The sequence below is a fragment of the Mus caroli genome, chromosome 5, assembly GCF_900094665.2.
Source record: "Mus caroli chromosome 5, CAROLI_EIJ_v1.1, whole genome shotgun sequence".
Classification (NCBI taxonomy): domain Eukaryota; kingdom Metazoa; phylum Chordata; class Mammalia; order Rodentia; family Muridae; genus Mus; species Mus caroli.
The window spans coordinates 829,843-840,665 of record NC_034574.1 but is presented as its reverse complement, the minus strand read 5'-3'; the positions used below and the strand labels follow the sequence as shown (position 1 = coordinate 840,665).

General features: G+C 44.5%; 1 pseudogene; it reads left to right on the top strand.

Moving 5' to 3' along the window:
- Positions 1–9,679: 9,679 nt before the first annotated feature.
- LOC115031104 lies at positions 9,680–10,152 on the top strand (annotated as a pseudogene).
- The last annotated feature ends 671 nt before the right edge of the window (positions 10,153–10,823 follow it).

Genomic DNA, 10,823 nt, shown 5'->3' with positions numbered 1-10,823 from the left:
TCCAGCCAAGGTACTAGCCCTCAGGCAGACAAGCTGGTCTTTGTTAAAACACTGGAGAGGAATAGTACCACTTTAATAAGTCAATGTACTTTTCCTTACTAGATGTCCCATGCCCCATTGCTTACTAACTTACAGAAGCCATGAATCTTCTTAGGTTAGCCTGCTTTTCTGGGAACTCTCTGTTCTAAGCATGTTTTGCCTAATACTTGGTATTTCCTCACTCTTTCTCTAAGGTCAACTCGCTGCCACAAGGCTGCTTATGGGTTGCACGGCTGACTTCCCACACCTGGTTTAACTCAAATGGCCTGGGTTGTTTACTTCTTTGGTTGGTTTTTTGTTTCTTTGTTTTTCTTTCCCTGCTCCATCCTCCTCTGAGCATCTGCCGAGATTTACCAGCTGCCTGCCTCTGTATTTTTCTTCTAAACTCTAACAAAATCACCACTGAGGTCTTTTGCATTTTATTCTTAATTTCTTTTTATTAATGAAACAAAGACACCTCCCTCTCCAAAGGTGATCCAGATTTTCCCAAAGACACTTTGGTTCTTTATAAACCAGCATGCCCCATCTTGGGCTTGAAAGCCATCTTAATGGTAAGAACAAACTACATTCATTTTTGTTTATGATTAAATCTGTTTCTCAAGGATTGCCTTATGCCCCACTTGTAACCTTAACTACAGATGGTTCTGTACTGCCTGTTGGTGTACAGGCGATTTCACTGGCCTGCTTTCCGGGACCTAGCAATTGCTTACATCATCACCTACCACCACTACCTGCCTCTATCACCTGCTGCCACAGGCAGGTTTGCCAGGTGTGCAGGTGCTAAAATGCTCCTCTGTGTTCTTGGCATTCCCACTCTCTGTTCTCTGCATATGTCCCACTCTCTTTTCCTCTCTGCCCCACCCCTCTGTCTGTCTACATGTCTACTTGTCTTCCTCTATCCATTTCCCAGGTCCTCACTTCTCTCCTGTCCCCCAATAAACCCATTTTACACCAGATCTATTGCATAACACAATTTCTCAGGGGTGCACTTTGGTATGGGTCTGCTAAAGGTACCGCCTCACCCCCACGCTGCATTATATTTCATGACACTGCCTGTTCCAGGAAGCAGCAATCATGCCTTTGTTTCAAGAGGCTGATCTGACCACCTTGTAAACATGTCTTTGTTTTAGGAGGTTGCTATGACAAACTTGCTACGCTTATGGTCTTCTTCTGTGACCTCTACTTATTTGGCTGCCAAATCCCCCATTTGGAAATCCCCTACTCCTGAGCTAAGAAAACCTTATCTTGTCCATGTCCAGTGCTGATCTCTTGAACCCTGCCATGGTGAGATGACTATGAGTGTGTGCCTGAGCTTGCATGCACTTTCGCTCGCGCACACGCGCGCGCGCGCACACACACACACACACACACACACACGTTTAAATTGATTTGGTTATAGTTTGCGTCTGTGGTGTTTCTCCTTCCATCCATGGAATTAATATTTCTACTTGCATTCTTTTTATGATATTTGCTTTAGGTACAGACATAATTTATTTCAAGACTGAGATATTGAAACAAGAATGGAGAATGCGTGACCAGAACTAGCAGATTCTATGTATACTTGTGTCTCTTTCTTTTAGATTACTGAATCAATGGATCACAATACATTTCCCCCAAGGATCTCATTTCCAGGGAGAAGGGAAAGTTGAGGCCCTGGAGGCAGAGGTAACTAGATGAGAAATTGGTCTGCTGATGAAAGATTTACCACTTGTCAGACCAGGCCCAGATATTGGAGATGAGATAATGAAGGTCAATACTGCTCATTTATGGCTCTTCTTGCCATAGGTTTAAATTAGGTCAACTCGCATTGATGCTAGTGCTAGCCTTAAATTTCATCTTTTTGAAACTGTTGTAGGTGAAAAGGAATATAGGCTAAGTTGGGGCGAAAACAATGACCCAACGCTCATCCCACTTAGGGGTTGACAGTGGAAAATTGGACTGGAAAATTCTAAACAGGCATTTGTCCGCAGCCTTCAAGAGCTGCTTTAGGCGAGAGGGGTAGGGTTTGAAAAACAATTGTTAGAAAAATTTTCAGATCATATAGATTCTTGCTGCCCATAGTTTCAAGAAGAAAGAACTTTAGATAAGAGAACCTGGGGCCGGAGGGTGGGGTGGGGGAGTGGGGTGGGGTGGGGATTGAGAAGCTGTGAGAACCACTCAGGCAGATAATATCACCCTCTGCCTCTGAGTGCTCATAAAAGATGCTCTAGATAAAGAGACCTAGCAGGTGTCACATAGTGCCCAGGGAGAGCTTGAAGAATCTCAGGAAGAATGCCTGCCAGAGTGGACTTTCTCAGAAAAGGGCCCTCTCAACCCTAAATTAGAAAGGTATAGAAATGCTAATGGTGAGATAACATCAGAGGAGGAAGCTCATTCAGAAAAGGGAGCTGCCAAATATTATGATGAGGATTGGCCTCCTTGCACACCTTCTGCTCTGCCTATGGCCTCCACTATAGGAGATGCTGCCCAGATGGACATGCAACTAAATAAATTAGAGTTTGAAATTAAGCTGAAGAAAATGACTAATGAGCTACAGGAGCTAAAAAAGGTATCAAGTACAGGGAATAGTAGCAATTCTGAGATACACCAATCACCACTAGAAAGAGCTGTGAGTCAGGCTCGAGGGAAAGGGCAGGACACATCTGCTATGCTAGCTTTCCTAGAGTTGAGATAATTGACCAGCAGAACAATAGACTCAGATAATATCAGACTCTGGAGTTCGAGGAGATAAAAGAGTAACAAAGAGCTGTGGCACAATATGGCCCTACAGCTCCTTTTACACAAGCTTTATTGGATATGGCGATGGAGTCCAATTTAACCCCCCAAGATTGGAAGCACTATATAAGGCTACTTTGTCAGGAGGAGATTTCTTACTTTGGCAGTCTGAATGGCATGAAGCTAGTAAGAGAACTGCCTTTCTGAATGCTCAGACAGGTAACCCAGATTGGGATAGTGACATGCTATTTAGGAGAAGATCAATATGAAGGCAATGCTAATCAGATTGGGTTTCCTGTTGGAGTGTATGCGCAGGTTGCAATGGCTGCCTGCCGTGTTTGGAATCAATTATCAACTAAAGGGGATCGCAGTGGAAATTTAGCTAGTATTAGACAGGCTCCTGATGAACTTTTTCAGGATTTTGTGGATAGGCTACTAAAAGCAGCCAGTAGATTTTTTTTGGAGATTGTCAAGCAGGAAATCCTTTTGTTACACAATTGGCTTATGAGAATGCTAATGCAGTGCATCAAGCTGCTATTCGACCATACAAAACACAGACAGACTTAGCTGGGTATATTCATCTTTGTGCAGAGATTGGGCCTTCATGTAATAAGGGCTTGGCCATGGCTGCGGCTTTGCAAGGAACCTGTGCAAGCAATGCTTTCACAGAAAAGAAAGAATAAAGTATGTTTTAAATGTGGAGGTTTGGGTCATTTTAAAAATTATTGTCCTAGGAACAGAGGCACTGCGAGCAGGCAATCAGGCTACTCCCCAGGAGTTTGTCCTCAAGGCAGGAAGGGTAACCACTGGGTCAAGGAATGTAAATCTAATAATATATTCAGGGCCATCCCATGCCAGGAAACAAGAAGAGGGGCCAGCCTCAGGCCCCCAGATGCCCACAGCAAGCAGCTTATAGGATCATGAAGCTGCTGCCAGGCCAGGGAAATCCATTTTTTAACTTATCAGGACAATCCCAGGAAGTGCAGGATTAGACTTCTGTTCCACCACCCATGCAGTATTAACCCCAGAAATAGGAATTCAAACCCTGCCTACAGGAGTTTTTGGACCTCTACCTGCAGAAACTTCTTCTGAGATGAGGCAGTACTATTGTAAAAGGACTGCAGATATATCCAGGTTTTATAGATAATGATTATGAGGAAGAAATTAAAATTATGGCTGCTTCCCCTCATGGTATTATAGCTGTACCTGGTAACCAAAGAATTGCTCGAGTTATTTTAATTCCATTGCATCTGCTACCTTCCAGATTTGCTAAGAGTGAGAGAGGACAGAGTGGCTTTGGTTCCTCTGATGTGTACTAGATTCAATCTCTTACTAGTAAGAGACCTAACCTTAAATTAATAATTAAAGGAAAAATCTTTGAAGGATTAATAGATACTGGAGCTAATATAACAATTATTAGAGGACAAGATTGGTCCTCAACTTGGCCTTTATCTGATATGCTCACTCACCTCCATGGGATTGGTTACGCCAATAACCCAAAACAAAGCTCTAAACTTATCAGCTGGAAAGATGAGGAGGTCAGTTCAGGACAAATTCAGCCGTATGTCAGATTTGCCTGTTACCCTCTGGGGACGAGATCTCTTGTCACAGACTGGCATTATAATGTGCAGTCCTAATGAGGCAGTGATTAAGCAGATGCTAGAACAGGGATTTTTGCCTGGTCAGGGGCTAAGAAAGGAAGGACAAGACATTAAAACATGAAGATATTTGAAGCCTCGCTCTAACACTAGAGGCTTGGGGTATTTTCAGTAATGGCCACTATCTTGCCTGCATCCCATGCTGATAAAATTCAATAGCTTAATAATATTCCAGTGTGGGTTGATCCGTGGTCTTTTATCTTAAAAAAAAAAAAAACAAAATAGAAGCCACCTCTTTGCTAGTGCAGGAACAACTAGAGGCAGGGCATCTAAGAGAATCTCAGTCACTATGGAATACTCCAATATTTGTTGTCAAGAAAAAAGTCCAGTAAGTGGAGATTGTTACAAGATCTAAGAAAGGTTGATGCAACCATGGTACCTATGGGTGCTTTACAACCTGGGCTTCCATCTCCGGTAGCCATTCCTAAAGGATATTATAAAACTGTGGTAGATTTGAAAGATTGCTTCTTTACCATAGCCTTTGCACCCTGAGGATTGTGAAAGATTTGCTTTCAGTGTTCCTTCTATTAATTTTAAGGAACCTATGAAAAGATATCAATGGACTGTTCTTCCTCAGGGCATGGCTAATAGTCCTACCTTATGTCAAAAGTTTGTGGCACAAGCCATGAGGCTGTAAGACAGCTGTGGCCAATGATATACATCATTCATTACACAGATGATGTCTTAATAGCAGGAAAAGATCCTCAGGACTTGCTTTTATGTTATAGAGATTTACAACAGGCCTTAGCTGATAAAGGACTGCAAATAACTCCAGAAAAGGTACAAACTCAGAGTCCCCCTCCCCCTCCCCTCCTCCTCCCTCCTCCCACCTCTGCCTCTGCCTCTCTGGAATTAATGATGACCATTAAGTGCCTATAGACCCTCAGGCTCTCAGGAAAGGGACACTTATGACCCTTTCTATCTCCAGCTACTATTATCTGTATGTAGTACAGGGCTGGGCTCAGAGTTCCTTCTTCCCCACACGGCAGGATCTTGGCAGATTCAATCTTGCACAGGTCTTGTGCCAGCAGTCTCACTAGTCTGGGATCAAGAGTGAAACAACACTGTCATGTTTGAAAGACAACATTCGACCCCACTTACCCCTCACTCCAGCTCTTACATTACTGTGGCCATTTTCTTCAGTGATTCCTGATCCTTGGAGGTCATCCATTTAGCAGCCCGTTATTTTCAGCACTTTGAGAATACATGTATATGTACATCACTTGTTTTGTTTTGTTTTGCTTTGTTTTTGATCTCTTTGAGTAATCCAGATACAAGCAAGCATGAAGATGTATCTTCTGACATTTCTATCAAGCTGTTCCAGTCCAGTTTATAAGACTCCAAAAAGGGGGACAATAAATGTCCAGAATCGGCGTGCAGAACTAGAATGTTGAAAGTTCAGTTTCTGTGTAAGTGGTTTACATTCTACTGCTGACATGTGGGTTTTGGTTTTGTCGTCATAAAAGGACCACACCTTTAACCCACTCCTTTGTAGATGCAGCTCTCATGTGATTCCTGTACTCAACATGTGTTTCCTCTAAGAAAACTTCGTTTCTCCCTCAAAAAGTGGCAACTGATTAAATTTTGGTAGCAGGTATAATGAAAAAAAATCCTCAGAAAAGAATTTCAAGTTGAGAAACTGTAAAATATGTTCATTTGAAAGGGGCAAGACAAAACTATTCTCTGGTAAAGACTAATAGTAAGACATAATAGGGTTTCTCTGTGTAGCTCTGGCTGTCCTGGAACTCACTTTTTAGACCAGGCTAGCCTTGAACTCAGAAATCTGCCTGCCTCTGCCTCCTGAGTGCTGACATAATAACATTAAAAAAAAAAAAGCCTGATGTCTTAGGAGGCACAATGAAGCCCCAAATAGATGGAGCAAAACCTGGCTTTCTGGTCAGTAGCTTAGTGAGTTTGGAATGGATTTCTACGTACTCTAAACACCATGGTACAGATGACAGAAGAATTTAGTAAGAATGGTCATATTGCTGTACACTGCCTCAGATGAACTTCAAAAAGAACAGTTCTACATAAAACCAATGTACAAAAATAAACAAAAGAAAACTGAAAATATTCCTGGAAGAGAGACATGCACAAATGACCAAAATTATTCATCAAAAACAGACGACTTCAAACTCGTGGTCATGAAAGTTGGCCAGCTCTATGGATTGCATTATCTCATTGCTAATAGTCCTTCTTTCTGATACAGTCTGACATGTCAGATTATCTCTTCGAGACAGAATCTCACTTTCTCATACAGGTTGGTCTAGACTCACCTTGTAGACTAGACTGGCCTCAACCTCCAGGTAATCTTCCTGTTGCAGTATCCTCATTATTAAGGTGATGTAGCCTCCCACAAGCCTGAAGCAGCCTGAGCCAGACCTTGACTTTGTTGCCACTAAGGAGATTACCTAGGGTGGAGCCTGCCTCCCTGGATTACTCTATAGTTCAGCCACTGTCGCTGCTGCTACCTGCTGCGAATCGGCCTAGCTATTCCTGGAGACTACATCATATCCTTCACGTGGTCACCTGCAGCTGGGCTCCAGGGATGAATTGGTGGGAATGGGCCTCCCCCCTCCTTTATAAAGCGTGTCCACCATTAAACATTCAAACCTTGAACAGACTAGCATGTCTTGGTTCCATTATTTCTCTACCTGCCTAGGTTCCCTCTTTTCTTCCAGCTCCAGGTTGCCTCCCAGGCTCGAACCCAGACATGAGAGCCACAGACCGGCCCCAACAAGGTGATAGTTATGAAATATTACAGCCAGCAAGTTTAAAAATTTTTTTGATGATTACCATTATTTCTGACAACTTGCCATGATTTCTTTACATTATATCCAGTTGTGTAAAGACTTTTAGACTCGTGTAAAGACTTGTTTTACACATTTTTATTTTCTAACATTGAGTCTACAAAAATGCATTACAAGTAACTTTTGTTTGTAAACATTGTATGTGTACTGAAACTTTGTCAGTACATATAAAAATACTCTTTGGGATCTTGGCTCTTTGGACCACATGGTAATTTGTAACTCATAGCAATTTTGTTTAGTCTCATTAACTTGGGTTGTCATGGTATTTCAGGTTGTAGTTATAAAGCCAGCTACAGATAATTACCAATCGTGGTGATATACATTCATATAAATTCATTTTTGACAGAGTATTTGACATAGATCATTACTATGTAGACTTGGCTGTCCTTGAATTCACTATGTAGACCAGGGTAGCCTCAAACTCACTGACATCCACATGCCTTTGCCTCCCAGTGTTTGGTATTATACACTATAGTTCACTTTTTGACTAATCATTGTGTAGAGCAACTGTCATAATTATACCTGAAAGTTTGTGATTGCAAAAATGCAATTACTATTTTATTGTATAAGACGGTATATGAGATATTGCCATACTTATACACGATACTCAAATTAATCTTCCTTAACAGTTAAGTTTTAGAATTTGGGCTGGTTGTGATGGCATATAACTTGGATCCCACCCATCAATCCAGCTACAGAGGCTGGTGGACCTCTGTGAGAATGAGGTCAGCCTGGTATACATAGAGGTCCAGGCCTGCCAGAACTGTATCTCAAAAAAAGATCAACAGCATCATTTTTTTTTATATAACACTGTGCCTTTGATCTTTATTTAAGGATTTTGATCTTTTAGGATTTCCATATTTGAGATTCCTAGTCTTCAATGGTAAGGCCCACTTGCCCACTGACAGATAACATCCTGGCTCCTGGAGTCTGTTGTTCATGTACTTTCACTTCTGGAAACAAGGTTGGTTGCACCAGCTGCACAGGATGTGCTTGATGATACATAGGCAGGAGACGCATTGCCTGGAAGGAAGGAGTCAGGATGCATGCTTGTCCCCAGTGGACTAAGGCTGGAAGCCATAGCTTTGTGGGCTTGGCCTCTACAGGCACCCGTCCAATGTACCTTGAGGCCATTCTTTGGGAATCACGGGTATGGACCTGGCCAGTGTCCATCGTCCTGGCCAGTATTAAATAAAGCTTTCTTTAATTGGACAACTGTGGAACTGGTCTTTCCCCTAGCAATTTTCAAGTTCAACAATGGCCTGAAGTCACTCCAGAAAGTCAAGACGTAGCACACAAGACAGGCTTAGAAATGAGTGAGCAAAATTCCTGTTGTAGATACTACTGCCAGAAATAAAGAGGCTCTTACCTACAATAAAATGTGACAATAAAAATGGAGTGTTACAAGATTTCGTGACTGATCTGAGGCAGGAGGATACTGGTATACAGCAGTGTCCATCCTATATAGACTTCCTACGAGGCACTTCCTACATAGGCAGGTGGCAGAGTCATCCCAGGGAAGAGGTAATGGGCTTTACTGACTAACTACGATAAAATGTGAGCTCTCTAGGTAGAATTATTATAGACGGTGGCTGGACCATCTTACTCATTCCTGGAGGTGCTTGCAGTTTTGCCAATCACTGCGCAATCATCTCCAAACTTAGCAAAAACCTAGCTCTTAACCCTGGTTGAATAAATAAATGTACCTGCCAAAGATCTGGAAGGAGGGTTAATTTGGAAACATATCACCAGAGATGCTTTATTTGAAGTGAGATCAGGGTAACTCCTGCTTCAGATCCAGCTATCCGAACAGGAGTTTGGGGACATCTGCCTCAGTTTACTTTATGGCCTGTATTTATTTTTCAATGACTTGTTTTGGTACAGCTGCACACCAAACAACTATCACTTGCTAGTAATGTGGCCCTACACGAACAACCTGTCAAACAGATTGTAAGGGTGATCCGACGGTCCCACCCTCCAGGTTGCATCTGCAGGACTGTATTTTTTGCAAGATTCTTGGTGCAGGGCTCACGAAGGGCTGGTCTCACAAAGCCCAGAGGTGACATCTCCGCTGAATAGCCTCAGAGGCGGGCGCCCCACGGAGGGGGCGGTGCCCGGGCCGCCAGCTCTGCTGACGCCACATAGGCCGAGATCACCTCAGCAGCGCGTGGTGCAATCACAGAGCGCCTTCGCCTCTGCCGCTGTCCGCCACCAATCTGGTCCTGAGATCCCTCCACCAGGCTCGTCCGTGCCCGCTGCCGCGGCCGTGCTCGTTAGGCACGCGGGACCTCGTAGTCTACGGTTCTCAGGGCGCGGTCATTTCTGCAGCCATCACTTTCTTCACCGTGTCCAAGTGCCACGGTAGAGCCCGCTTCCTCAGGTCCCCTCGGTGGCGCAAGAATCCCCGCACCTAGCCGGGGGCGTGGCCACCAGAAGCCCCGCCCCGTCTGTGACGTCCTGGTGGCGCGCGAGCTGGTTGTGGGCGTGTGAAGGGCCCGGGCCAGACTAATCCATCAGGCCGGGGCCGCCTCCCGACTCCTACCTGCCGGCTTCTCCTGCTCCATCTTTTCCGAGGAGCGGTGTGCGACCTCGGCCTCCAGCTTACCGGACGGATCGAAGCGACGGTCGGGATGGTACTTCTGGGCTTGCTGCAGTCAGGCGGCTGGGTGCTCGGACAGGCGATGGAGCAGGTGACAGGAGGCAACTTGCTTTCCACGCTGCTCATCGCCTGCGCCTTCACTCTCAGCCTCGTCTACCTGTTCCGTCTCTCCGTGGGCCAAATGGTCCAGCTGCCCGCTGGAGCGGTACGTGTACCCCAGTGTCCTCGGTCTGTGCCCCGGCTAAGCGGGCGGCTCGAGGGCGCTAGCGGTGGCGGACGCGCGGGAGGCTGGGGTGGTGGCTGCAGACGCCGGTGCTGCAGGTCATCCTGATCTTTGCTGTTGTGGTGGTCTTTCTGGTCTCCTTGCTGGAATCTGAACTCGGGAGCTGTGCTGGCCGTCACCGTTTCTGCTGTGATAGCGGTGAACTTCTGGCTTTGCAGCGTTTGTAGTCAGTGATGGATGTGCAAACTGGAGGCCTTACTGGATGGATTTGGCTGGTCTGATTGCCTTGGCCATCCATGAGTCTTAAGCGCAGAACATTGTACTGACTTTACTGTTGGTTGTCAGAGGTGTTTGGGCACTTTGTGAGAGCCTTGATGGCAAGTTAAGGGCAGCTGCATCCCCGGTGGCCATCACTCTCGATACTGCCCTGTGTGTTTAGTATACTGTGGGCTATTGGGCATAACGATGATTAATAGCAGTGTCAGGGAAATTGCAGACAGTTCATAAGTGACTTGAGAGTGTGGGAAGCGCTTTCCCGTGATACTGTTAAAATACTGTTTCTCTAGCGCTACACCAAACCACTAATTTCAAGCCTTCCAAATATAGTTCACGAATACCCTTGTAATCAACATTTGGTAGCTTTGAAAACCATCCTTTCGAAACTGACAATGGAATGTAAAACTTAACCCAGCATTAAGTTCCAACCAAGTTGCTTTAAAACTAATCTCTGAACCCAAGCAATCGCTAGGCAGTTACTATTTCTTTTTTTTTTTTTTTTT